Here is a 27,518-nt window from a genome sequence, read left to right on the forward strand (position 1 = left end):
ATTGAGATATGTGGAGATACCCACTATGGAACTTCCGCCTCTCCTTATATACTTTGGAGGGGTAGAATTGTAAGGAAAATATCCTATTTAGTATTATACAATAAATTATATCTTTTTATAGTCTTACGGTACACGTCTTAATCTTATGAGCTGGTCCATCTTTGGAACGCGGCTCCTGTCTTGTCTTGTCGGCAGTCTCGTGGGTACCGATGGCCTCCTCCTCCTCGGCTCTGTTGGCCGCCACTGAGGACTCCTACGCTACCGGCTAGTTAATTTCTACGCCCATGAAAGATGCCTCGCCAACCTGTTCTCTCTTCTTGGCTTTGGGCTCCTCTGACCACCGGTGCAGCCAACCTCTCCCTTTTCCTCCCACATCAGCTGCCTATGGCCACATGATCATCGTTGGTGCTAGTGGTTGCCAGATCCTCCGAATTAGATCCGTTGTAGACCAATTTCGACCAGAGCTCCATCCTTGGCATGGCTGTTGTCAATTGTGAGAAAGGTGAGAAACAAAGCGAGAGAGAAAGAGTGATGATAGCTGCAAGTGGACATCATGAGTGACATAGAAATCCATGAGCCTTAGGTGGAAACAAGATACAACTCTTCTCTTTTCTTTTTCTCTCTCTTCTATATGTATAAACAAAATGCTAAGCAGGATATCCTAATTTTGCACATTCATGAGGCATATCAATCCATCATGCACGTAAAAAGAAAATTTTAACTGAGGGGTGCATAATCCATGCATGTTTTCATAGTTATTAATACAAATATATGTGCTGATACATCTGCCATGCAAAAGAGAGATCTGAATTGGAAAAAAAGCAAATGAATAAACTAAATGAATTATAACTAGAAATACTAGCTGGAATGTTGTTTTTTTGGTCTCAACCAAGCCGTGCATGCCTCACGCATACAAGCTTTTCCTTGTATATATGCAGATAGACACACACCTGCCAAGTGCCAAGCACTCGAGACACCCGAATTGAAAAAAACGGCAAATTTGATGACAAATGAAAAATCAAATGGTAACAGCACTGCTGAAGGTTGGCACCCAAAACGAAAGATCCACCTCGCAGGGACAATACACTTCGTATGACAACCGACGTTCCGATGAGAAGCACCTGACGATCTTATTGGGGTGCAGATGCAGCCAGAGCAAACAGCAGCCATGAGTCTCAAGGAGCACGGCGCCGCTCCTCTCTCCGAACCACAATAGCTCAGGACCACACATGGTCCTCGTCCTCCTCGTCCCTTCTTCCCTCCCGAAGATCTTGACCATGTCGTCGTTGCACCTTAGGACGGCCTCCTTCACCTCGTCGTTGAACCCCATGATGGCCTCCCTCTCTATCACCACCTGCGGCCGCGCCTTCCACAACTTGGTCTTGGTGCGCTTGCACTGCTCCCACGTGCGTATATTCTTATTCTCGACGTCGGCGACGAGCACGACCGGGCTCCCTCCAGCCGAATCCGTCGCCAAGAGGTAGCTACGTCTGCCGGGGGCGTCGCCACGGGGGAAGCTCGCCGGGAGAGCCGTCTCGCTCACCCGCGCCGCTCTCACGTGGAGCATCAGCACGTAGCTCCCGACGTCGGTCAGGTACAGCCAGTGCACGACGTCGCCGACTACCAGGTGTCAGTTTCTGTTTCTGTGGATCGACTAGGGTAGATCTAGGCAGATGTACTGTTGAACATGATGAACTAGAATAGACAGAGAGTGGGAGAAAGGAGAGGAGAGTGAGGAGTTCACAGACCATCGGATCCCGTGGAGTTGGAGCTTGATCCGGCCATCGCTGGTTCGTTGATGGAGGCAGCACACGGGCAGCGGTGGTCGGTGAGGAGAGGCGACGCAGTGGAGACAGTGATGCAGTGCAGTGGCGACGGCGAAGTCAGTGGAGCTTCCCGTCGCTGGCTGTGCGCCCTCTCAGATCGGTCTAGGGTTTGTCGGTGGGGTTTGCAGCTCACGATGAACCTCGTACCTTGAGCCGCCGGCCCCCACCTCTTATATATAGCGCAGTGCGACGGGGGCCTACCAACCATGTAGGGTTGGGCGCCCCCGATCAGGGCGCGTGACCAAGGCCCAATAGGCCGTTGGGCTTATTGGCTAGGAGATTAATCTAACATTCTCTCCCTTGATCTCACTATTACTTTTATCTTTAAACTTTAAACTTCAATCCTTTTATCCTTACTCATTTCTTCACAGATGATGCATAGAGCATGTTTCATCGTCACAGTCAATCGCCGATAGATTTAACAGCTACAATGCACGTCTCTGATATGAAAGTTACTTTAACTTTTGGGCCCTTTATAGTCCAGGAATCATAGGCTTTCCCTTAGACCCATGCCGACTACATGTTCTCTGAACACGTTGGGTGGTAAGCCTTTTGTAAGTGCATCCACGAGCATCTTTTCGGTACTTATATGCTCATGACTTATCATTTGATCTCGGACTTTATCATTTACAACATAATACTTTATGTCAATGTGTTTGGCAGCACCACTTGACCTATTGTTGTGAGCATACTGTACTGCTGGATTATTATCGCAGTATAACTTCAGTGGTCTATTGATGTCGTCAACCACCTTCAAACCGGGTATGAACTTCTTTAGCCAGTTCACCTGCCCCGTTGCCTCATAACACGCTACAAACTCGGCATACATTGTGGACGATATAGTGACGGTTTGCTTTGAGCTTTTCCATGAAATAGCTCCCCCCTGCGAGAGTGAACACATATCCAGACGTGGATTTTTTATTATCTCCCGCATAATCAGAATCTGAATATCCCACTATATGAAGTGAATCAGATCTTCTATACGTCATCATGAGGCCTTTCATTCCTTGTAAATAACGTAAGACTTTCTTTATCAATTTCCAATGTTCTATTCCAGGATTGCTCTGGAATCTGTCAAGTAACCCGGTAACAAATACCAAGTCAGGGCGCGTACACACTTGAGCATATTGCAAGCTTTCGACAGCTGAAGCATATGGAACCACTTTTATTTGATTGATCTCATATTGGTTCCTGGGGCATTGAAAATCCCCATATCTGTCGCCCTTGACTATAGGAGCAGGTGAGGGACTATATTTGTGCATACTAAATTTCTTTAAGACTTTTTCTATGTATGCCTTTTGTGACAGTCCTAATACCCCTTTACTTCTATCTCGGTGAATCTCGATCCCCGATCCCTAGAACGAACGAAGCTTCACCAAGATCTTTCATATCAAATTTTGAGGACAAAAACTTCTTTGTTTCCAGTAGTAGACTGACATCACTATTAGCAAGTAAGATATCATCCACATACAGGACAAGGAAGATAAACTTCCCATTCTTAAACTTTGCGTAGACACAATTGTCCTCAACATTATCTTTAAACCCAAAATTCTTTATTGTCTGATCAAACTTCAAGTACCACTGTCTTGAAGCTTGTTTTAATTCATAAATGGATTTCTTTAGGCGTCATCCCAAACGTTCTTTTCCTTCCATGACAAAACCTTTCGGTTGTGCCATGTAAACATTTTCTTCTAAGTCTCCGTTGAGAAATGCCGTCTTTACATCCATCTGATGTAATTCTAAATCGTAATATGCCACTAATGCCATTATGATTCTGAAGGAATCCTTACATGAGACTGGAGAAAAGGTCTCATTGTAATCAATCCCTTCTCTTTGTGTAAAGCCTTTTACCACAAGTCGGGCTTTATATCTCTCTATATTCCCTTGAGAGTCAAGTTTTGTTTTGTAGACCCATTTACAGCCTACTGTTTTGGCTCCTTTAGGAATTATCTCCAAATCCCAAACTTTATTCGCACTCATTGATCTCATTTCATCTTCCATGGCCTCAAGCCACTTTGATGAACGATCACTTTTCATGGCTTCTTCAAATGAGGTGGGATCATCCTCCATTTGAAATTCTTTAGTGTTGTACACTTCATAATCAGTAGGAATAGCTGATTTTCTAACTCTTTGAGACCTTCTAGGGGCCTCCTCATTTGGCACATTTTATGTTTGAGGCTGTTGTTGCTCCCCCTCATGTGTGGCAATAGGTTCTATAGGATCCTGAGGAATAGGTTTCTTATCATCATTCATTGTTGCCACAGGCGGGATAACAACAGGTGCTGGCACTACAGTGTCTTGTACTATCGGTGCAGCAACAGCAGGTAGTAAGAAAAATGGCTCATGAATTATTGGAGTGGGTGCATACACCCGCTTCTCTTCAAGGTCAATTTCTCGAGCTACCATGCTCCCCCTAATCATTTCATCATCTAGGAAGACAGCGTGTCTCGTTTTCACAAACTTTGTATGTCTGTCAGGACAGTAGAAACGAAAACCTTTTGACTTTTCTGGGTAGCCAATGAAATAGCAACTCACTATTTTGGGATCTAGCTTCCCAATGTTTGGGTTAAAAACTTTAGCCTCAGTAGGGCTCCCCCACACATGCAAATGGTTAAGTGAGGGTACTCTTCCTGTCCACAACTCATACGGTGTTTTGGGCACCGACTTACTTGGTACTATATTGAGAATATGGATGGCGGTTTTTAACGCCTTCATCCACAGACTCATCGGTAAAGTGGAGTAACTTATCATACTACGCACCATATCCATCAGGGTACGATTACGCCTTTCAGCTACTCCATTCTGCTGAGGTTCGCCCAGTGTTGAATACTGGGCAACTATACCATTCTCCTGTAAGAACCTTGCAAAAGGTCCAGGAACTTGTCCATATGGGGTATGCCGACCGTAGTACTCTCCCCCATGGTCAGACCTGACTATCTTAATCTTTAAATCATGCTGATTTTCAACTTCTGCTTTAAATATTTTGAATTTATCCAACGCTTCTGTTCTTTCTTTAATTGGATAAATATAGCCAAAGCGAGAGTAATCGTCTGTAAATGTTATGAATGAATCATAACCATCCACACTTTTCACAGGAAAAGGACCACATATGTCTGTGTGAATAATCTGTAGAATTCCTACGCTTCGTTTGACATCTTTCTTAATTTTCTTTACATACTTTCCTTTTATGCAATCTCTACATTGTTCTAAATCTAAGAGCTCTAATGGAGGAAGAATATCATTCTTAACTAGTCTTTCTATTCTCCCCCTCGAAATATGGCCTAAACGACAGTGCCATAATTTCAACAACGCATCGTGAGCTCTCTTTTATTTTCTGTTTGCATTGTTCGATGAGGATACATTCTCATTCACATCACATACGGAATTCACATTTTCACGAAGTGATAACAAATAAAGCTCGTCTTGTCAGAAGGCAAGACCAACACATTTATTATTAAACAATATCTGACATTTGCCATTTCCAAAATGGCAATCATAACCATCATGGTCCAACTTTGATACACTAATCAAGTTTCTTTGCAAAGAAGGTACATAAAGAACATCTCTAAGAAAAAGTATGAAGCCATCAGCAAGCTCTAGAGGAAGATCTCCAACGGCCTCAACATCTGCTTGTACTCCATTTGCGACTTTAATGAAACTTTCGCTTCTTTGTAAAGTTCTCATCGAATGGAATCCCTGTAATGAATTAGCAACATGAATAGTTGCACCTGAATCAATCCACCAAGTAGATTTTGAAAACTTTACATACAAAGATTCATTTACGAACGTAATAATGTTCTCACCTTTATTTTTCATTATCATCTTTAGGAAATCAGGACAATTCTTCTTATAATGTCCCGTCTTCTTACAGTAGAGACACTGATCTTTATCCACTGGGAATTGCTTGTTCTGAGACTGTTGCATAGGACCCTTTCCAGATGACTTGGAGGAAGAACTGTTATTATAGTTCTTTTTCTTATCTTTTAGGTAGTTGACAGTACCACCTTGTGAAACTTTTATTCTTTCCTCCTCCTGCACACACATGGCTATGAGCTTTTCTAAATCCCATTTTTCAGGCTGTATGTTGTAATTAACAACAAATGTGTCAAATTCTTTGGGCAAAGAAGCAAAAATCAAATGAATAAGAAATTCATCCTTGAGTGCCAAATCCATTGGTTTGAGCTTAGATGCCAGATTGCTCATTCTCAGTATGTGCTCTCTAATGCCACTGCCGCCACCAGAGTACCTTTCTGTTACCAGCTGCTTGATTAGCTGGGTTGCATATGTCTTTGAAGAGCCAGTGAACTGACTCTTTATTCTTTCTAGGTACTCTGTGACCGTGTCACAGTCTAGAATTGAGCCCACAATAGCAAGCTCAATCGTGTTCTTTATCACTGCCAAACACTTCTTGTTGGTAGTGACCCATTTCCTATGCTCAAGGTCATAGGACATCTTTACGGGAGCAAAATCTCGCTCTCTGTTCTGCCATGCAGCATCAGTCTCATCTGTCTTCCTCATCGGTGCCACAGGTTCTTTGGGACATGGTGTGGTGACTACCCAGTCCACCTCAGCGAGGATGAAAGCCAGGTCTATCTTTTTCTTCCACTCAATATAGTTATCCCCTTTGAGAGTTGGGATATCTTTGATATAAGCCATCAAGGAGTATCCTCCTGAAAACACAATTTCTCTTTAAAGTGAGAACATAATATATATAAAATAAAACAACAATAATTTGCATGCCTTAGTTTCAACGTTGGTCAAAATTAAAACATACAATTGTTTTATACATTAAATCCACATCACCGTTGGGCAGAAATAGAAATAATGCATAACAAAAAACCATAATTACATCAACATTATAATATTGCTATTAATCAACGTTGGTCAGAATAATAACAATATTATAATCAATTCATATTCATTTCTTGGGTCTTAAAATCAAATTCTCCCGTTGTTTCGAATTTAATTAAAAGTCCATAACAACTTTAAATACGCAGCGGAAACTTTGAATAAACTTCTCATGATAATATTTTCCAGAAGCAACTTTACTATTTACTGAACAAAAATATCATTGGATAAATTTTGTACAGAAATTAACATCAAAACTTAGTTCAAATCATTCGAATATGCATCAAAATTTGCTTCTGGAAAATAAAATTGAATTTTTCGCTCTATTCAGCGGTGGCCCAGCGAAATGCGGCCCATGGCCTGCTTCACGCGCGCGCGCCAGCGCTCCCGGCCCAGCTGATTTCCCACGGCCCAGTAGAGCCGACGGCCGGCTCGCGTGGACACACGCGACGCCTCCTCCGCGCCCAGGCCGCAACCTAGGCCTGGGCCGTGAGTTCCTTTCCCCGCCTGGGCTGAATGTGGCCTGATGCGCTGGTGGCCGTTGATCTCCGATCGACGGTTCTCCTCGCTTTTCGGCCGGATAAAAACTCACCCCGACCGCACCCCTCCAGAAACCCTAGGTCCATTCTCTCCCTCCCCTTCTCTCTCATCGTGCAGCGCAGCTCGGAGAGACCCGCAGCAGCAGCCATCCTCAGTGGCCGAGGGAGAAGAAGAGTGGCTCCGTCCAGCGCCCTCTCGCCGGCGTGCGTGCTCGCTCGAGGCTGAGCACGCCGCTGTCGAGGGGCCGCATGGTGGTGCCCTATTGCCGTGACTGCGCGTGTGAGGTGCAGTGCGGATCTCGGCTCTGTCCCACGTGCCGTTCGGGAGCGACGCCGCGGTCTCCTTTCCGCGCGGTGGCGATGCCGCCGGCGGTGGGTAAAAGCCTAGGTAGGCTTCCTTTTTAGGGTTAGGGTTTGCTTCTATTGAATTCGAATCGAGTTCGAATTCACTTTTCTTTTCATTCATTTTTTGTTGCTTTTGATTCGGAAAACCGAGATCTACACCCTAGGCTGACTAACTGCTAGGGTTAGGGTTTCTTTTTTTTTTTGTTGAAACTGTGTCCACTTTTCCCGTATCTGATCTGATTTAGGGTTAGGGTTCGATGTTGAGACCATGTCTCAATCTGTTCGCACTTTTCCCGTACCCGATTGAGGGTTAGGGTTCGATTTCTTTCTTTCCCCGATCCAGATCTACCGCTAGAAAGGCTCTGGTACCATTGTTAGTTTCTGTGGATCGACTAGGGTAGATCTAGGCGGATGTACTGTTGAACATGATGAACTAGAACAGGCAGAGAGTGGGAGAAAGGAGATGAGAGTGAGGAGTTCACAGACCATCGGATCCCGTGGAGTTGGAGCTCGATCTGGCCATCGCTGGTTCGTTGATAGAGGCAGCACACGGGCAACGGCGGTCGGTGAGGAGAGGCGACACAGTGGAGACGGTGATGTAGTGCAGTGGCGACGACGAAGTCAGTGGAGCTTCCCGTCGCTGGCTGCGTGCCCTCTCAGATCGGTCTAGGGTTTGTCGGTGGGGTTTGCAGCTCACGGTGAACCTCGTACCTCGAGCCGCTAGCCCCCACCTCTTATATATAGCGCAGTGCGACGGGGGCCCACCAACCATGTAGGGTTGGGCACCCCCGATCAGGGCGCATGACCAAGGCCCAATAGGCCATTGGGCTTATTGGCTGGGAGATCAATCTAACACCAGGACATTTCGCCGCGATGCCCAGCAGATGTACCTCCCGTGTATGTTAGGCGTCGGGATCTCCATGAGCGGGGACCACGCGCCGTGCTCCGACGAGAAGGTATGGACCATCAGGCGATGGTAGTAAGGGTTTCTCTTTGACAACACTAGCTTCACCTTGAGCACTTGGCCAGCATGCGGCGATGGTAGTAAGGGTTTCTCTTCGACAACACTAGCCTCCCTCACCATCGCTGTCGCTGACGAGCAGCACGTACTTTACTTCTGTACTCTGGCCAGCATGCGGCGGGAACGCCGGTTCCGGTAGGAGATCCTGGCGGCAACGGGGTGGCCGGGTTGCACACGAGCATCTGGTCATGCTGCCGTTGCCACGGGTGAGCCTGAGACGTCGCTGTTGCACGAATGAGGACGAGGCCGCCGCGCGAGTCCACGGGCACGGCGTCCCTCCTCAATGTCTCGGTTTCGGCGAAGGTGGCCCTGATGAGACGGGTGGTGTCCACGCCGTGGTGTCTACCAGGTACAAGTTGGTCTTCTCATTGCTGTCGTCGTCGTGGGTGTCGATCCCCGCTAGGTGGCTGGGCAGGAGCGGGAGGAGGAACTGGCCGGTGTCGCGGAGGCGGAGCCGGGCGCGGAGGTTTGGGTCCTCGGCGACGCGGCGGCGCGCGCCCCTGCACGTGGCCGCGCACCACACGAGGGTGGCCACGTCGAAGCGTGCCACGATCTCCACGATGACGTCGAGCGGGAGGCACGCCGCTGCCTTGTGTCTCCGTCGCCCTCCTCTTGGCTGCCGCGCACGCGGCGAGACCGGGACATCGTCGCCGCCGCCCACCATGGGTTGAGTGCGTGGATAGCTAGGTTTTGCATGCCAATATGATCCTGGTTTTGCGTGGCAGTATAACAACTTTTTGCACCGCCGCGACGTGCAAGTAGTTGGGCCTAGCTGATTATTTTTTGTTCGGTAACACTGCAGCTAGGGCGTCCGTCCACCCACATGCTTGCTTCCTAGGCCTGCGGATTGGCCCAAGCAACCTGCTGCTTTCTACCAAATCAACTAGACGGGCTTCTTAAAAAAACTAGAGGATGCAACATTTTCCCACTCTGCTTCCCAGCGTTATTCTCCACCGCCACACCCGCACTGCCCGCTCATCACGGCCGCCTCCACCGATCCAGCTAGCCTCCATGCCGCCACCGGGGTCAGGCCGCTCGTCGGTGTCGCTGGCTGCTGGGCCAACCTAGCAGCAGCCACACAGGCGCCCGGACGCCACGTGTGGCCAGGCGACTAGGAAAAGGGGTCGTCGCTGGCCAAGGTCAGGCTGCACCACCGTCCTCAGATGTCGGCTGGCCAGAATGGGCTATTCACCGCTCTGCTCTGCGTCGTATGGAAGAAGAACGGTTAAAACTCATGTTGCAAGCGTATGTTTGAAGTGTTTCAGGGGGTATGTTGCAAGTGTTTCAGATGGACGTTGCAAAAGTAGATCGGGATATTGCATATGTTGCAATGGTTGTACACGTATGTTGCAAGTGTCTGTTCCCAATGATTTATCTGTGTTTTTAGACATATATTGCAAGCGTGTTTATCTGGATGTGCATATGTTTTTCACACATATGTTGCAAGTATTTTATCTAGATGTTACGTATGTTTGCAATGGTTTTCAAGCATTTTTTTCAAGTGTTTCAGAAGCATTCAAGTGTTTTATCTGTCTTTAGAAGTATGTTGCAAGTGTTGCATCTGAATGTTTCAATAGTAGATCGGGTGTTGGACATGGGATGCACGTGGGAAGCAGGAGGGGCGCGAACGATCCTCGTGCGCAGTCCAGCGGCGCGGGCGATGTCCAGGTGGTGTAGGCCCCATGTGGGCGCGCAAAACATGCGCATGCAGAGGCGTGTTGTGTAGGGAAAATGAACCCTAGGCCCATTTACTTTGGAATTTGGTGTTTGAAGGCCAACACAACCAAGTTGGACTAATGAATTTGCAAATGATTGTTTTGTAGTTCAATAGGGTACAAGACGTGACTTGGACGAAGGCGATGTGATGATCCGATGATCAACACCATAAGCAAGACCCTAGAAGCACAAGAGAAGACTCAAGATATCAAGCAAAGTCCAAGCATAAAGATAGGAACTAAGCCGGACGCAAGATTGCGAAGATACGAGCTCATAGAGGTGACCGAACACTGGACCGGATGCTGGAAGGTGATCGACCAGACGCTCCGATCAGTGACTCGGCTACAGCAGGCGTCAGCAGCAGCGACCGAACGCTGAACAAGTAAAATGACCAAACGCATCGATGGCACTGTTCATCATCCTGGCAACACATTTAGCATTGACCGGACGCTGGCGGCAAATCGACCGGACGCAGAACATCAACGTCCGATCGAGTACAGAGAGGTTCCATAGCGGCGAAATTGCGACTGGACGTGTTTGGTGGCATGTGACCGGACACTGGAAGCATCCGATCAGTTGATCACGGCTCTAACGGTCGGGACGACCGGACGCGTCCGGTCAGGATGTGATCAGCATTCGGTCAGTAGCAGAAAAGCAGGATTTCGTCCCGAACGGCTACTTTCTCAGTGGGACTTATAAATAGACCCCAACCGGCCATTTGAGGTGTGTGGAGCTGAGGAAACGTATCAATGGTGTTGATACACCATTTTAGTGATCTCCACTTGTATAGTGCTTAGTGATTCATTAGGTGATTAGCGTAGGTGCTTTGCGAAGTGCTTAGGTTGATTAGACCACCACTTAAGCGCTTGCATAGGTTTAGGACTAGTGTTTAGTGAGGTTTGCATACCTCTTACCACTCGGTGCTTGCACGCACCATTGTTGTACATCGGAGGGGCTTGTAGTCTTGTGAGATCACACCAACTGTGGTTGTGGTGTGGTCGCCATCATGTACCGGAGGGAACAAGGCCCGCGGTGTTTTGGCCGGAAGCTTAATAGTGAAGACAGCGGGGAGCATCCGGGAAAGGCTTGCCGGAAGGCACGTTAGAGACCCACTTGCGCGTGGGGAAGGCCAGAGGCTATCCACGGAGTTACCCGACCGGGAGCTTGTCCCTTGCGAGGGATTTCTTGCGAGGGGCTCCAACGAGGACTAGGGGGAAGCTTGCGTGCTTCTCGATACCTTAGTAAAAATACCAGAGTCGTCAACGAGAGTTTGCATATCTCTACCTTACTCTTTAGCTTCCGTATTTACATTGATTGTATTACTTCTTTTGCGGTAGAGATAGCAACACACTAGCAAAATCATAGGCGCACATTTAGATAGTTTATTCTTTTGCATAGATTTTGCTAAGGTTAGTAAAAGAGGCCATAATTTAGAAGTATATTTTTAAGTTGCCTAATTCACCCCCCTCTTAGGCATCATGGTCCCCTACAAGTGGTATCAGAGCTGGTTGGCTCAATTTGGACTTTTGGTTTCACCACCGTTGAGTCAACGCTTTTTAGAGTGGTTGTGATGGATACCTCTAGGCCTCCGTACTTTGACGGCACTAACTTCCCCTATTATAAAGCTAGAATGGCTTGCCACCTTTAGGCGGATGATTTGGGTATTTGAAGAGTCACTCGTGATGGGATGAAACCCATTAAGAATCCCAATAAACCCACGAAGAGTGAAGAAAAAAAAATTATTTTAATGCTAGAGCTAAAAATTGCTTGTTTAAATCATTTAGTATGGATGTGTTTAACCAAGTGTTCACTTTAAATACGACACATGAAATTTGGTTAAAACTTTAAGAGCTCCATGATGACACATCTAATGTCCATGACCAAAAACATTGTCTAGCTAAACAAAATTATGATTCCTTTACAATGAATGATGATGAGCTTGTTCATGATATGTATTCTCATTTGAATCTAATTATCAATGAGCTCCATTCAATAGGATTAACAAAGATAGATGATGCGGACATCGTGAGGAATATCATCTTCGTGCTACCACAAAAGAAATATGCAAGCATCATCACCATCCTTCACAACATGGAGAATTTGAGCACCATGACATCAGGCATAGTCATTGGCAAGATAGTGGCATTTGAAATGTCACGTAAGATGGGTCAAGACGAAGCCTCTTCATCGAGCAAAGGCAAAGCTCTCGCATGTAGCGAGAAAAAGAAGATGAAGGGTAAGTAAGTTGAGACAAGCTCAAGCTCAAGCTCCTCAAATGAAGATGAAGAAGAAGATGAGGACGACGACGACGACGATGATGATTCAAGTGAAGATGATCAATCTTCCTCCTCCACCTTCGACCTTGATGAAGAATCAGTCAAACTAATCAACAAGGTGGAGAATATAATCCAAAGGCTCAATATCAAGGGTGTGCCCATCCAAATCTAAGATCTTATTTTCACCAATCAAAGAAATGAGCAAAGAAAGAGAGGATGCTATGGATGCGGCGAGTTGGGACACTTTGTGGAAGTTTGTCCAAACAAGCCCACACCCAAGACAAGAAAGAAGGCATACAAGAACCAAGTCCTCACATCAATAAGGTCATGGGACGATTCTTCAAGTGAAGAAGAACACCATCACAAGAGGCTAGGGCGCAAGCACTCATCATCAAGCTCTTCTCGTATGTGCCTTATGGCACGAGGTAACGAAAGCTCATCCTCTAGTAAGAGTGATAGTGATGATAAAATGCCTTCTTATGATGAAATTGTGCAATAAAATCTTAATTATGCTAAAGTTTGCACTAGCCAACAAAAAAAGTTCGAAAAATTAAAAGAAAAGCAAGATAGTTCACAAGAAGCATACAAAATTTTGCTTGAACAATATAAGAACTTTGCTAATCTCAATGTTGAACTATCTACTAAAATTGAGCAACTTGAGGCTAGTGCAACAACAAATGCATGCACAATCAGTGATGAGCAACCTATAAAGAAAAATGAAAAATTAAAAAAAAAGTTAGCTAGCTCACAAGATGCTTATAAAAGTTTGCTTGCTAAAATAGAAACCATGTGTAAACATTGTAATGAGCTAACTAATAAAGTTGCTAATCTTGAAGCCGTTAGTACAACCCCCACCAAGGCATCTAAAAAGAAAAGTTCTATATTTAACATGTCTAAAAAGGATGCATCTACTTCTTGTAGTGATTTATGTTTAGACTCATCTTTGTGCAACCAAGTTTGTGTTGAGAAAGTTATTGTAGATACATGCACACAAAAGGTTGCAAAGGAGAACGAGCAACTCAAGCAGGAAGTAGCTCGCCTCACCAAGGACTTGACTCAACTGAAATGCAAGGCGAAGCAAGCCCAACTTCATCAAGATAACACCGTCAAGGGAGTGAAGAAGCTTGATGAAAGACAAACCATGGTTTGCTACATGTGCCACAAGGAAGGTCACAAGTCCTATGAGTGCAAGGTGAAGAATGTGGGAGGAGCAAAGAAGAAAGAGAAGAAGCAAACAAGCAAGCTCTCCAACACCTACACCAACAAGGTGGACAAGAAGGTCTCCACACCATACTGTTAAAGAAGAAGAAAAATGATAAGGTGGTGGCCATCAAGGTGAACAAGCAAGCCATCAATGAGGTCAAATGCTTTTGGGTGCCAAAGGAAACCATTTCCAACATGAAGAGCACCAAGAAGGTTTGGATCCCGAAAAGAAAGTGAGAGGTCCAATGGACTTCAGAGAATTTGGAGACTTGGCAAAGTATGGGTGCATTTCATGGGCTGCATCATGATGGACAAGATCATTGCCAAGTGGGTTGGTGAATACTATGGACCTGAATTCCCCTTCCCATGTTAGGTAACTAGATTCAATTTGCTTCAAGTGGTACTAGATTTAATTTCCTACAAATGGTATCTTTAAGCATCTAGTTACTCTTCATGCCTAGGTTTGCATTTGTATGCTTATATCTTTTGTCATGCATACACTAGGTATATCTTATGGTAGGCTTGCTTGGTTTTATTCTTAACCCTTGGAGCAAACCTATATCATTTAAAATTGTTCATCATCCCAGCAACACATTCAACATTGACCGAACGCTGGCGGCAAATCGACCGGACACAGAACAGCAGCGTCCGATCGAGTACAGAGAGGTTCCAGAGCGGCGAAATTGCCACCAGACACATCCGGTGGCATGTGACTGGATGCTAGAAGCGTTCGATCAGTTGATCGCGGCTCTAACGGTCGGGACGACCGAACGCGTCTGGTCAGGACATGATCAGTGTCCGGTCAGTAGTAGAAAAGCGGGATTTCGTCCCCAACGGCTACTTTCTCAGTGGGGCTTATAAATAGACCCCAACCAGCCATTTGAGGTGTGTGGAGTTGAGGAAACATATCAAGGGTGTTGATACACCATTTTAGTGATCTCCACTTGCATAGTGCTTAGTGACTCATTAGGTGATTAGCGTAGGTGCTTTGCGAAGTGCTTAGGTTGATTAGACCACCGCTTATGCGCTTGCTCTAGGTTTAGGCCTAATGTTTAGTGAGGTTTGCATACCTCTTAGGCTCTTACCATTCAGTGCTTGTGTGCACCATTGTTGTATATCGGAGGGGCTTGTAGTCTTGCGAGATCACACCAATCGTGGTTGTGGTGTGGCCGCCATCGTGTACCAGAGGGAACAAGACCCACGGTGTTTCGGCCGGAAGCTTGATAGTGATGACGGCGGGGAGCATCCGAGAGAGGCTTGCCGAAAGGCACATCGGAGACCCGCTTGTGCGTGGGGAAGGCCCGAGGCTATCCACGGAGTTACCCGACCGGGAGCTTGGCCCCTGTGACGGGCTCCAACGAGGACTAGGGGGAAGCTTGTGTGCTTCTCGATACCTCGGTAAAAATACCGGAGTCGTCGATGGGAGTTTGCATATCTCTACCTTGCTCTTTAGCTTCCGCATTTACATTGATTGTATTACTCCTTTTGCTGTAGAGATAGCAACACACTAGCAAAACCATAGGCTCACATTTAGATAGTTTATTCTTTTGCATAGGTTTTGCTAAGATTAGTAAAAGAGGCCATAATTTAGAAGTAGATTTTTAAGTTGCCTAATTCACCCCCTCTTAGGCGTCATGGTCCCCTACATGTTGGCTTGAGCGTGGCCGTGGAGTGCAGGTGTGCGCGGGAAATAGAGTGCAGCGTGGGCGTCCGTCCGGACATCCGGGCGCTAGCACTACCGTTTTCTTTGTTTCATTTGGACCGCAATGTGTATATTTGCGTTTCAATATAACAATCCTGAGGGCTGAGAACACCATGGTCATGGACGACGACGAGGGATGACATTAAGGTTTTGTTTGTATGTCCATGTTTCTATCTCAATACACGTGTATTGGAGTTTAAATGCCATCTCGATCCACTCCAATACACAGATTGAGATAGATACATGAACATCCAAACAAGTTCTAAGAGTAGACATAGATATCACCTCTCGAGCTAGGATAATGTTAGTATGATGAAGGAATTTGGTGGGTTAAATATATATCCCTAATAACTTGAGGGAGCTAAACATGTGTCTACTTGGATCCTAGATCAAGAGATACCAGCTTGATGGTAACAAGCTTTGGAAGATACTTATTGGTCACAAGTATAACGCTAATAGGACTAACCTGTTTTGTAATTCTATGCTCCATAGCCATAGATATGTGCATAATGCAAGCTATTTGACCTTTTTGACTCAATACCTAATTGTCGCATGTGAAATGGTGTTGGCACGAAATTTTGTCCCGTGTCGGGGCACACGAGCAAGCCGGAAGGGTTTGCTCAATGGAGCTAGAGATCCGCCTAGCTTCAACACAGGGATTATCGATCTTGCGTACTCCTCCCGAGACGTGCCAGTCAATTTGACCCTGCAATTGACAAGGAGAGACAGTTAATCAGTAATTTAAGGCTGAACATGCCGGTGTTGCTAGACAGTCCCGAATGTGTGGCTCTGAGATCCGATATGGAAGGAGATCGACTAAATAGCCGATTTCAGCATACTCATAAGAATAAATCAATTAAAGCTCGTGGAGTTATGGAAGGAAAATCAGTTATCATTTAGGATGAATCTCGTTATTTAGACAAATATAGGGTGTCAACAATAATCAGTTTATGCTAAGCCAATGACTGCAAGTAACCGAATTCCTTTTTATATAAAAGAAGCAGCTCATCTTCATTTAATCATTTAATAGAGATAAATCTAATAAACATATTAGATCTCATCTATCATTATGACCAGTGGGGTATGAGGTAGAATCATGCAGGCCGTAGAAACAGCGATAAATTCGACGACCCTAACTTATTACTAATATCAGTGGGGGCATGAGGCAGAATCATGCAGGCCGTAATACAATAATAAGATCATGGGGCTAACACATCTTTCAACCTACCTTTACTTCAACGGTCTCATGACGTGAACTGCATATGTGAAAGCACTCGATATTGGCTAAAACTGCCGATTCAGGCATAGCGCACAATTAAGGTCATGCCCTATCAGGAACAGATCTACCAAATAACAATCCACACTCCACGGTGCTAATAGTGGGGTGTTAGGCAAAATCACATAGGCCGTGATAACAGGCCATGGAACAGTTCTCGTTAGCCAATAGATCTATTCAAGACCAGACATGCCTTAACCACACACTATGCACGATCAAGATTGACATAAAACAGTCGATAAAACATAACTCGTCGCTTAAAGTACATATTAGATTAGTTTAGATTAATAAACAATGGATTAAACAGGATATAAGGCCGATCTAGATCAATCTCAATCGGGTGAAGTGATATTGCTGTAATTAAATAAATAATGAAAGCAATAAGCAATATCGACAACTTAATGAATCTATCCGAAGGACGCCACCCTTAGATAGAGTTGATAACTTGACCTTAATCTAGTTCGAGCAGTGGAGGTCGACCGGATCGATGCATCCATTCTTGAACTAAACAAGAGTCGATAACTAGCTTATACCAGAGTCATAGTGGAGGTCGACCAGATTGATACAGCTGTATGAACAGAAGTATAAGCCATGATGGTACTTATAGACAAGCCGGAGGTCGGCCGGACCGATGCAGCCCTGCTCGCTGAAGAACTCACCGAGATCTTCTCTACTCCTACTACTAAGGGGTGGCCGGAGCCGAAAAATTAAGTAACTTGTATTTGATTGATTGTGTGTCCTTTTACAATAGCCAGGGTCCGATATTTATACCCGGAGCCTAAATATGAATCCTACTCGAGCATGACTCATTACAATCTTCAGCATAGAAGAAAACATTCCTAATTTAAGATAACTTGGACCTTAGTATTTCCCTTTTTGTAGAGTCCGATATGTAGTTTCCTGGCGCCAACCGTAGCTCATCATCGCTATCTACTGACGTCATCCAAAGAGATCTGATTCCAGAGTCGTATCTGAATCAGCTGATATCGATCCTTATGCAATCGATTCCTTGATTGGCACAATCTTGGAAGCCTTCGAATTCCCATGTTTTTCTCCTAAATTTTGGTGTAAACACATGCCCCCAATTTTGGGATAAAAGTGATTTTATTCCAAAACTCATGCTGCCTCCACCATCGTGACATATTAATCTTCAAAGCGCAAGGCAACTCAAGGGACAACCCAGAAGACCACTACTGGGAAGCGACTCCATAGAACAAGACCGTCAGCTGCTCAGGTAAGCAATTCATCTCCTTAAAAATGTTATTCAACTGTTGATCCTGTTCTTTCACAGCTATCGAGCATTGCGTCCCAACCTGCTCTAGGTGTGGGACTGCTATCATAGGCATTTGACTCAGCGCCAATTGAACCCCCATTGGCTGATCCTCAAGAGGAGCCGATTTTGGTTGAAATAACCGATGCTTCCATAACAACAAAAAATGTGAGTTTTATCCTTGATGCTTGTCAGAGTATTTTCTTTGACTTTTTGATTTACTCGGTTTCCATCCTTCACCTGGACTCTTACCATGCTAGATACTTCCTGAGGAAACACTCCTACAAGAGCAGGAGCCTGACAGTCCACTTAATGATCCTATCGGCATTGAAGGTGGTCCTGTTGCCGTCGACACTCAGACTGTTGATTCTCTAGCTCGGCATACAACTGATGGTAAGGAAGTTATTTGTCCCTTTATTCTTCTACAATAATTATGAACTAAAAATTTCCTTGATACTACAGATGCCAATGTTGAAAGTTCAAAGCTGATTCAATCAGATGCTATTGGTGCACCATTAGTTGTTCCTTCTTTTCAGATAGAGGCTACTACATAGAAGGTATTGTATCCTCTTTGCCATCCATTTGTTATAAACTGATTTAAACCTTCTAATCAAGATTTCCTTATACACAGGCACTCAATCCTCTAGCCCTGAGTTACTCTTTCAATCTTGAGGAGTATCTTGATGAGGATGAAATCAAATTGTCATTTACTTCTTCTAAGGAAGTTTTGTCAGAAGAGACCAAAAATCAGCTAAGAGATGTTCTGCTAATGTTTGAGAAGAATATAGCCGATTTGGTCCAAGACATTGATTCAACGCATAGAGCCTTCTTGGTCATTAAGGGTAATCCATCTTTGGCTCTCTCTAGAGTTTTATTCCCTCTATCCAATTTTGAAGATCAGGTCCTAAGAGTGAAACAGGCTCAGAGAAATCTGTTCGATCATGAAACTTTGTTGGCCAAGGGGAACTCCAATAGGCAAGAGGCTAAAGAGCTAACACGGTTGATTGATCACTTGAAGAACTCCCTCGGTATTGACGTTGAATTGTCTCAACTGGAAGCTAGGCGTGCAGAACTTGAGAAGGAGCTAGAAAACATGAAGGCTATCATTGATCGTCATAAGTCCACCCTCGCTCAAATACCTGATGCCATTCAACAAAAGAAACAAGAACCGTTGGCCAAAGTCATTGAACGTAGAGCCATCCGAAGTAGCCTCGAGAGCATTCCTGGATCAGCCGAAGAAGACAAACAACAGATCACAGAAGTTGATGCTATTCGGCTAGAAGTGTTTAAAGCGATCCAGGATGTTCTAGATTTGTAATTCGTGTATCAACATATGCCTTGTGTAGAACCAATGACAACCATACTTTCCGTTGTCTCACTGTGTTTCCTTTGTTTTGGCTAAAGAGCCGATTTGAAAATAGCCGATTCCAGACTCTCGATCTTAATCCCATGTAGGTCTAAAAACATGGCCTTTATTAAGAGAACCCTTCGATCTTCTATCCTTAGTCACCCGGCGTCGTATTCTCTTTGGTATTTGCAAGGTCACGCTTCACCTCCTATTAATTATGGTTGCCTTTTGCACGTCTCGAGGCGTCCACCTCTTCGATTCGTGGCTTCAAATACCAGCCGAGGGCTCTGGCCTCGAACACATCCGTACTCGCAATCACTTTTGTTCCTTTGCACTTCTCCGCCCTCATAGAACTCTATAGCGGCCTTCCTTTCTACCTATAGATCCGATCAACTTCATGGCCAGTGAGGAGAACCACAGCAAGCGCGCGGCGATGGAGATTCCAGAGGAGAGCATGCTGGTGAATCAGCGCCTCCAACGCATGAGGTGAGATCGACATCTTCTGCTTGTGATGACGAACTGTTCTGATTTATCTATAGATTCATTTTAAATGACAGTCTTCGTCTTCTTCCTAGGGCCGGTGAGCCCTTTGACGCTGCATCTTCCACGCTGGCCTCGTTGTCAGATTCTTCTGACTCGTACAACGGCAACGATGCCCGGTGTTTCTTCTGAGAGTGGAGGGTGGCCTAGGATCACTATTCCAAGGGTACTCGAAAAAGCAGCTAGCTTGAGATCTGTCTCGGGGTCTTCCAAGCGGCCCTTCATGAGGCCGAGGAGGAGACCAGTGCCATTCGAGCGTGGCTAGCTGAGTTTGACACCATGGTGGCGGGTAAGATTAACTCCATGAACACTTCTATTCTGATTTACACTGCCTTTTGTCTTGATAGTTTTCTGTTTTCTGTGATTATCAGCCCTGATAGTGAAGTTGGAGTCCCTCCAACTGGCATCGAATGCGGCCGCAGATGCCATCAATGCTCGGGGTCTCCTTATCAATGCTCACCTCCAAGACATTCTGACCCACGTTCAGGAAATCACCCTCCACAACATTCGTCATGGCGCATCGGTGGCGCTGACTGCGGCGCAAGTCCAGACCGGGTATGAGCTCCACACCATGGAAACTGGCTTCCCGATGGGCGATGGCCCCGAGGAGCATGAGGATTTGCTTGAGGAATTTGTCATCGTGGCTGAGGCCATCGTGGACATCACATCTGCTCAGGATATGGTGAATAAGGTCTTTGATTAGTCTGTACTTAGGGCAAACTAATGAATGAAACCTTCTGTTCTTTCATGAATGTATCTCAGTGCAATGCCCCTGTATGTGTCATGAATGTCTTTGTTTTTGTTTTTGCTCTAGAGGTGATACATATCGTATCGGCTTTTATATACTCGAAGATCTTTATTTTATTTTTTTTGAACTAGAGGCGATACCTTTCTGGTACCGGCTATTAGAGCCGATGACTAAACAAATCGGCTATCAAGTGTTGATCAAATGCCAGGATAACATCCCTTTAAATATTTTTCGTCGATCGCTATTGATAGGTTGCACCAGAACTTTTCAGACCAAAGGTTAAACGATCGATCAATCCAGGCCAAGCATCTCATCAAGCGAAACAAAACTTCCTTTAATAGATCTGTCAACTCTGAATTGCACTTATGATTTGACTTAGCATTCACATATGTCGGCCTAAATCCATCTCCAGGACCAATGATTATTCTTTTTTAATTCAATGGCCGATGTGAAGCCGTGACTATTTACTAGAACAAACTCTCAGAGCTGTTTGCTTGCATCGGCTGTTGGCTTTCATTGCTGATTTTAATGAAGCCTCATTCCCATAACTTGCCAGAAAAGCATTCAAAGTCTGCTAGCTCCCAAAAGACTAGATCGGCTATTGCGATACTTACAGACTCATCAGCGCGAACCAGTTCGACATCATCTCCATGCTATTGAATCAAACATTGATGCATGGTCAATGGTACACAATAGTTCGCATGAATCCAATCATGACCAAGGAGTAAACTGTATGACCCTTTTTCATCGATGATGAAGAACGTGGTAAGCAGAGTTTTACTCCTGATTGTTAGTTCAACGTTCATTGCCCCTAGGTCTTAGACGCATTACCCCCAAAGTCCTTAAGCATCATGTCGGTCTCAATCAAATCTCCTGGTCCTTTGCCAAGTTTACGAAAAGTGGTGTAAGGCATGAGATTGACAGAAGCACCTCCATCCACCAACATCTTGTTCATCGGCTTCCCATCAACAAAACCTTACACATATAAAGCTTTTAAGTGCCGATGTTTGACTGGTTTATCGAATATTGCTTGATGTATAACCGTTAACTTGGCAACTACCTCCTCTTACTCTGATTCATCAAAATCCAAATAAACTTCTTGATCTATCGAAGCTTTAAACTCTGATGACAACAGGAAAGCCATTTGAATATTAGCCGATGGTTGCCTTCTATCGGCTGTTTGTCTAGCACGCCATACTTGAGGTTTATCGGATGCCTGAGCCTGTCCCAACTCTCTATTCGTTAGGCCTTGCACCCTTCTCTTCTGGCTTCTTGTCAAACCTCCTGGACACCATTGGCCTTCCTGCCAAACATATTCTCTCTCATTACTTTCTTCTTCATAATCAGCCCAGTTTTGATCAACAATTCTTTTTCCAAGCCGATTATGAACATTTCCATTTTTTAAGCGCCGATCTATGTTATTATGATGATACACATCTTGAGCATGGATAGACCGGTGGTTGGCTTGAGATTGTCTAAACTCCGAATATTAATTGCTGCACTCTAGACAGTTATTCCTTATAGGCAACTTCAAACCTTTGTTCCAGTAATCTCTGAAGAAAGGACAATTCCAATGCGATTCAACTTGCCTTCTTTCATACCTCTCTTTTTCCTATTGGCGCTGGTATTCTTGCTCTTCTGACCAACGCTGATAATCCTTTTCCTTCTGCCGCTGCCATTTATTTAATAGAATTTGAGATGTAATCTGTGGCTTTATCGCCCCACCTTTTGATGTTTCTACCTGCTCATATCGGCTCTTTTGCTTATCGCGATGTCTTCTAATTTCTCTGTTTTTGTCAGCCGATATTTGCATCTCAGGATCGACTATTCCAGCTTCTCTTGATTTGGTTGATGTTAGGACCTTAGTCTTTCCTTTGAACAGCCTAGCATCGACCATGTTTTGATCTCCTAGGAAAGGATTATCATCAATTTTCATTTTCCGAGGCGTATCAAATTTGATTCTTCCTTGCTGAATAGCCCTCTGTATATGCTGCTGGAATATTCTGCATTTATTAGTGGAATTAGAAGTAGCGTTATGGAACTTGCAGAACTTCTTATTCTTCAACTGATCAGGGGACAACATGACATGATTATCGGGCAACTTGATCTGTTCCTTCTCAAGCAAGAAATCAAAGAGCTTGTCTGATTTTGTGATGTCAAAGTCATAGCTCTCCTTGACTCCTCTTCTCTAAGGATTTGGCACCATTACTGTCTTTTTGCCTCAATTTCATTCAGCCACGACAACCTCTTCTTCATCTTCATAGCCATCATCGACTGAATATGGATTATAAGCTTCGGCCACAGTGGTACTCTTCTAGAATTGGGTATCTCTGTGCATACTCTAGAATTGGCTATTGAGAGCCGCCACTCGTTGAGCCAATTGACCCAAGTTGTCAAATTTTTATCCCAGTAGCTTTTCTTTCCATGTTGGTAGCATCCCTTGAACGGCCAAAGTGGCTAGCTAATCATCAGCTAAATTTAATGAGAAGCATAAATTCCTAGTTTCTTGGAACCTCTAAAGAAACTCAGTGCCCAATTCATTTGCTTTTTGCCTTAAAGTTGTCAAATCGGTAATCTTCTTTTCTCCAGTCCCAGTATAAAAATATGTATGAAATTTCTTTTCTAGGTTAGCCCAATTGGCAATGGAGTTGACTGACAGTGATGAAAACCAAGTGAAGGTTGGCCCTGACAGGGACAAGGAGAAGAAACGAACTCGATGGGCCTCTTCAACGGATGCTTCACCCAACTGTGTAAGATACTGACTGACATGTTCTATTGTGCTTATGTTGTCTTGGCCAGTGAACTTAGCAAACTCTGGGAGCCTGTAATTGGTAGGAAGAGCGACCAAACCATACCATTCTGGATATGGGCATTTATACGAGAAGGTCAGCCCATTTGGCTTTAGGCCGAACTGATTCTTTATCATCTCGATCACCTTTAGCAACAATTCATCAGCATGTGAATTTGGATTTCCCTATACTTGCTGACCCATCTGTGGATTGAAATCCCGTGTGCTTTGATACCCTGGATTTGGAATCTTGTGAAGGGTGTTATAATCTATGCCATAATGATACCCCTGTGGAATCTCTATCTGCTAGGTCTTTTATTGGTTTACTGCCTGAAGTCTCTGGTTATAGACATTAGGATCTATATCTCTATGGATCATTTGAATTGATGGTGCTATTTTTTGAGCCGACGATGGTATGTGGCCTGATGTGCCAAAATTAACCACCTGGTTCTGACCTTGCCCCACCTGTTGCACATGCTGCACTAATGATCTAGGATTATACTATATTTGATTTGTAGTAACTCCTTGAGCTTGTTCAGATGAACTCTGAACTACTTGGACATTATCATTACCAGCTGGTGCTGCTTCTTGATGGCTAGTACTAGTTTGATTAGTCCCTTGAGTCGATGGATGTGGAATGTTGTAATAAGCCGGTCCAACCTGATCAACTAGAATCCCATGAAACACCTCTTTCATGGTGTTATGGAATGTGTTCAAGAAAATTTCATTATGGTTCGATATGGCATCATGAACAGACTTGTTTATAGCTTCCGTGAAGAAACGCCTATCTTCAGTCTCATCTGCATCTGTCTGCCCATGCAATAGAACTCTAGATAGTGGATATTTCTGAACAATTGTATTGTCACATGTTTTGGTGTAGGACAACAAACACTTGTTCTAAAATTCTTCTATAGCTTTGCTGATGACATCTTTATCTCCATTAGGTAGGTCTTCATAAGGTACCATAAGGATATCGTTGTTGTTGTAAACCACCATGACGATTGTGGTGTCCCACCGGGCGTGCCAGAATGTGAATCGACATGAAATTTTGTCCTATGCCGAGGCACATGAGCAAGCCGGAAGAGTCTGCTCGATGGAGCTGGAGATCCACCTAGCTTCAATGTAGGGATTATCGATCCTACGTACTTCTCCCGAGACGTGCTAGCCAATTTGACCCTGCAATTGACAAGGAGAGAAAGCTAATCAGTAATTTAAGGTAGAACATGCCGGTGTTGCCAGACAGTCCCGAATGTGTGGCTCTGAGAGCCGATGTGGAAGGAGATCGACTAAATATCTGATTTCAGCATACTCATAAGAATAAATCAATTAAAGCTCGTAGAGTTATGGAAGGAAAATCGGTTATCATTTAGGATGAATCTCGTTATTTAGACAAATATAGGGTGTCAACAATAATCAGTTTATGCTAAGCCAATGACTGCAAGTAACCGAATTCCTTTTTATATAAAAGAAGCAGCTCATCTTCATTTAACCATTTAATAGAGATAAATCTAATAAACATATTAGATCTCATATATCATTATGACCAGTGGGGCATGAGGTAGAATCATGTAGGCCGTAGAAACAGCGATAAATTTGATGACCCTAACTTATTACTAATATCAGTGGGGGCATGAGGCAGAATCATGCAGGCCGTAATACAATAATAAGATCATGGGGCTAACACATCTTTCAACCTACCTTTACTTCAACGGTCTCATGACGTGAACTGCATATGTGAAAGCACTCGATATCGGCTAAAACTGCCAATTTAGGCATAGCGCACAGTTAAGGTCATGCCCTATCAGGAACAAATCTACCAAGTAACGATCCCGACTCCGGTGCTAACAGTAGGATGTTAGGCAAAATCACATAGGCCGTTATAACAGGCCATGGAACGGTTCTCGTTAGCGAATTGATCTATTCAAGACCAGACATGCCTTAACCACACACTATGCATGATCAAGATTGACATAAAACAGCCGATAAACATAACTCATCATTTAAAGTGCAGATTAGATCAGTTTAGATTAATAAACAATGGATTAAATAGGATATAAAGCCGATCTAGATCAATCCCAATCGGGCGAAGTGATATTGCTATAATTAAATAAACAATGAAAACAATAAGCAATATCGATAACTTAATGAATCTATTCGAATGACGCTACCCTTAGATAGAGCCGATAACTTGACCTTAATCTAGTTCGAGCAGTGGAGGTCTACCGGATCAATGTAACCGTACTTGAACTAAACCAGAGTCGATAACTAGCTTATACCAGAGTCGCAGTGGAGGTCGACCGGATCGATACAGCCGTACGAACAGAAGTATAAGCCATGATGGTACTTATAGAAAAGCCAGAGGTCGGCCGGACCGATGCAGCTCTGCTCGCTGAAGAACTCACCGTGGTCTACTCTACTCTGACTCCTAAGGGGTGGCCAGAGTTGAAAAAAGTAAGTAACTTTTATTTGATTGATTGTGTGTCCTCTTACAATAGTCGGGGTTCGATATTTATACCCAGAGCCTAAACATGAATCCTACTCGAGCACGACTCATTATAATCTTTGGCATAGAAGAAAACATTCCTAATTTAAGATAACTTGGACCCTAATCTTTCCCCTTTTGTAGAGTCCGATATGTAGTTTCCTAGCGCCAACCGTAGCTCATCATCGCTATCTGCTGACGTCATCCAAAGAGACACGATTCTAGAGTCGTATCTGAATCAGCTGATATCGATCCTTATGCAATCGATTCCTTGATTGGCACAATCTTGGAAGCCTTCGAATTCCCGCGTTCTTCTCCCAAATTTTGGTATAAATAAATGGATATCATAAGGATTTTCTCACTTGTGTATCGTTCGACCATCAACGACCTGCTTACATCGAGAAAATTTATGCCATGGCCTTGTAGCATTGTTATCTCTCCTCATGTATGTTGTCTATTGTTGGTTGTTCTTGTTTTCATGTATGTTACTGGTATTTACGCTCTTTTCTGACTTTACTATCTTTGTATCTCTGGGTTCATAACCTAAGTAAAAAGTAAAAAATGAGAAAAATTAATCACCTCTTTTATATGCTGCCATCTAGTATTTGGCGTAGACCATGCTAGGTAAAAAATAATATCTTCACAAATACTAAAAGTGGTATATGCAACTATGTAAAATGGCTTTTAACATAAAGGTTTCATGTAGGCACAGTAAGACATATTTGCAAGGAGTGAACAATTTCTTAGCTTTTGCATTTAGTAACTCAGTTGTTGGTAGAAAGATATTATGCCCATGTAGAAAGTGTGTCAATTCTTTTTGGAAAGAGGCTAGTGAGGTCCATGAACATTGATATGTGATGGGTTTCTAATAGGGTATAGAACATGGAATCTACTTGGAGAACCTACCCCTTGTGTGAATCAAGGAGACTTTGATGGTGATGATGTTGAGGTTGTGGACGAGTCCAATGAAGATGATGACATATCTGACTTGCTTAGAGACTTGGTAGCTGGCTTAGATGATAGGGGAGATTATGAGGAAAACAGTTCAGTTCCTGATTCTTGTGAGGAGCTAGTTGCCATTCAGAAGTTAGTTGCAGAAAGCAGCAAATAATTGTACCCTACTTGCAAGAAATATACACAACTTCGATTTATTATTAGATTACTCCACATCAAACTCCTTGGAGGATGGTCTAACAAATCTTTCAACTTGCTACTAGATCTACTTAATGATGCATTCCCTGAGGGTTCAGCACTTGCTAAAACATTTCATGAGGCTAAGAAATTGGTGAAAACTATAGGAATTGGGTATATTTGTATTCATGCATGTGAAAACAATTGCATTCTCTATTGGAAGGGGAATGTAGATTTGGAATCATGTCCAAAGTGTAAGGTTTCACGGTGGAAATCAGTAAGGAAGTCTCTAGATGGGAAACATATATATAAGGTTCCTAAGAAGGTTCTGTGCTACTTTTCAATAAAGAAATGTCTCCAAAGGTTATTTTTGTCCTAAAAATAGCAAGTCTAACAAGATGGCATGATGAAGACCGAAAAAGGTGGTCTTCTAAGACATCCTGTAGATTCACCTCTATG

At 44.1% G+C, this 27,518-nt stretch overlaps 1 pseudogene; it reads right to left on the minus strand.

Moving 5' to 3' along the window:
- Positions 1-1,018: 1,018 nt before the first annotated feature.
- Positions 1,019-8,642, minus strand: LOC136544646 (uncharacterized; annotated as a pseudogene).
- Positions 8,643-27,518: the final 18,876 nt, after the last annotated feature.

This window comes from Miscanthus floridulus, chromosome 3, assembly GCF_019320115.1.
Source record: "Miscanthus floridulus cultivar M001 chromosome 3, ASM1932011v1, whole genome shotgun sequence".
NCBI classification, from domain to species: domain Eukaryota; kingdom Viridiplantae; phylum Streptophyta; class Magnoliopsida; order Poales; family Poaceae; genus Miscanthus; species Miscanthus floridulus.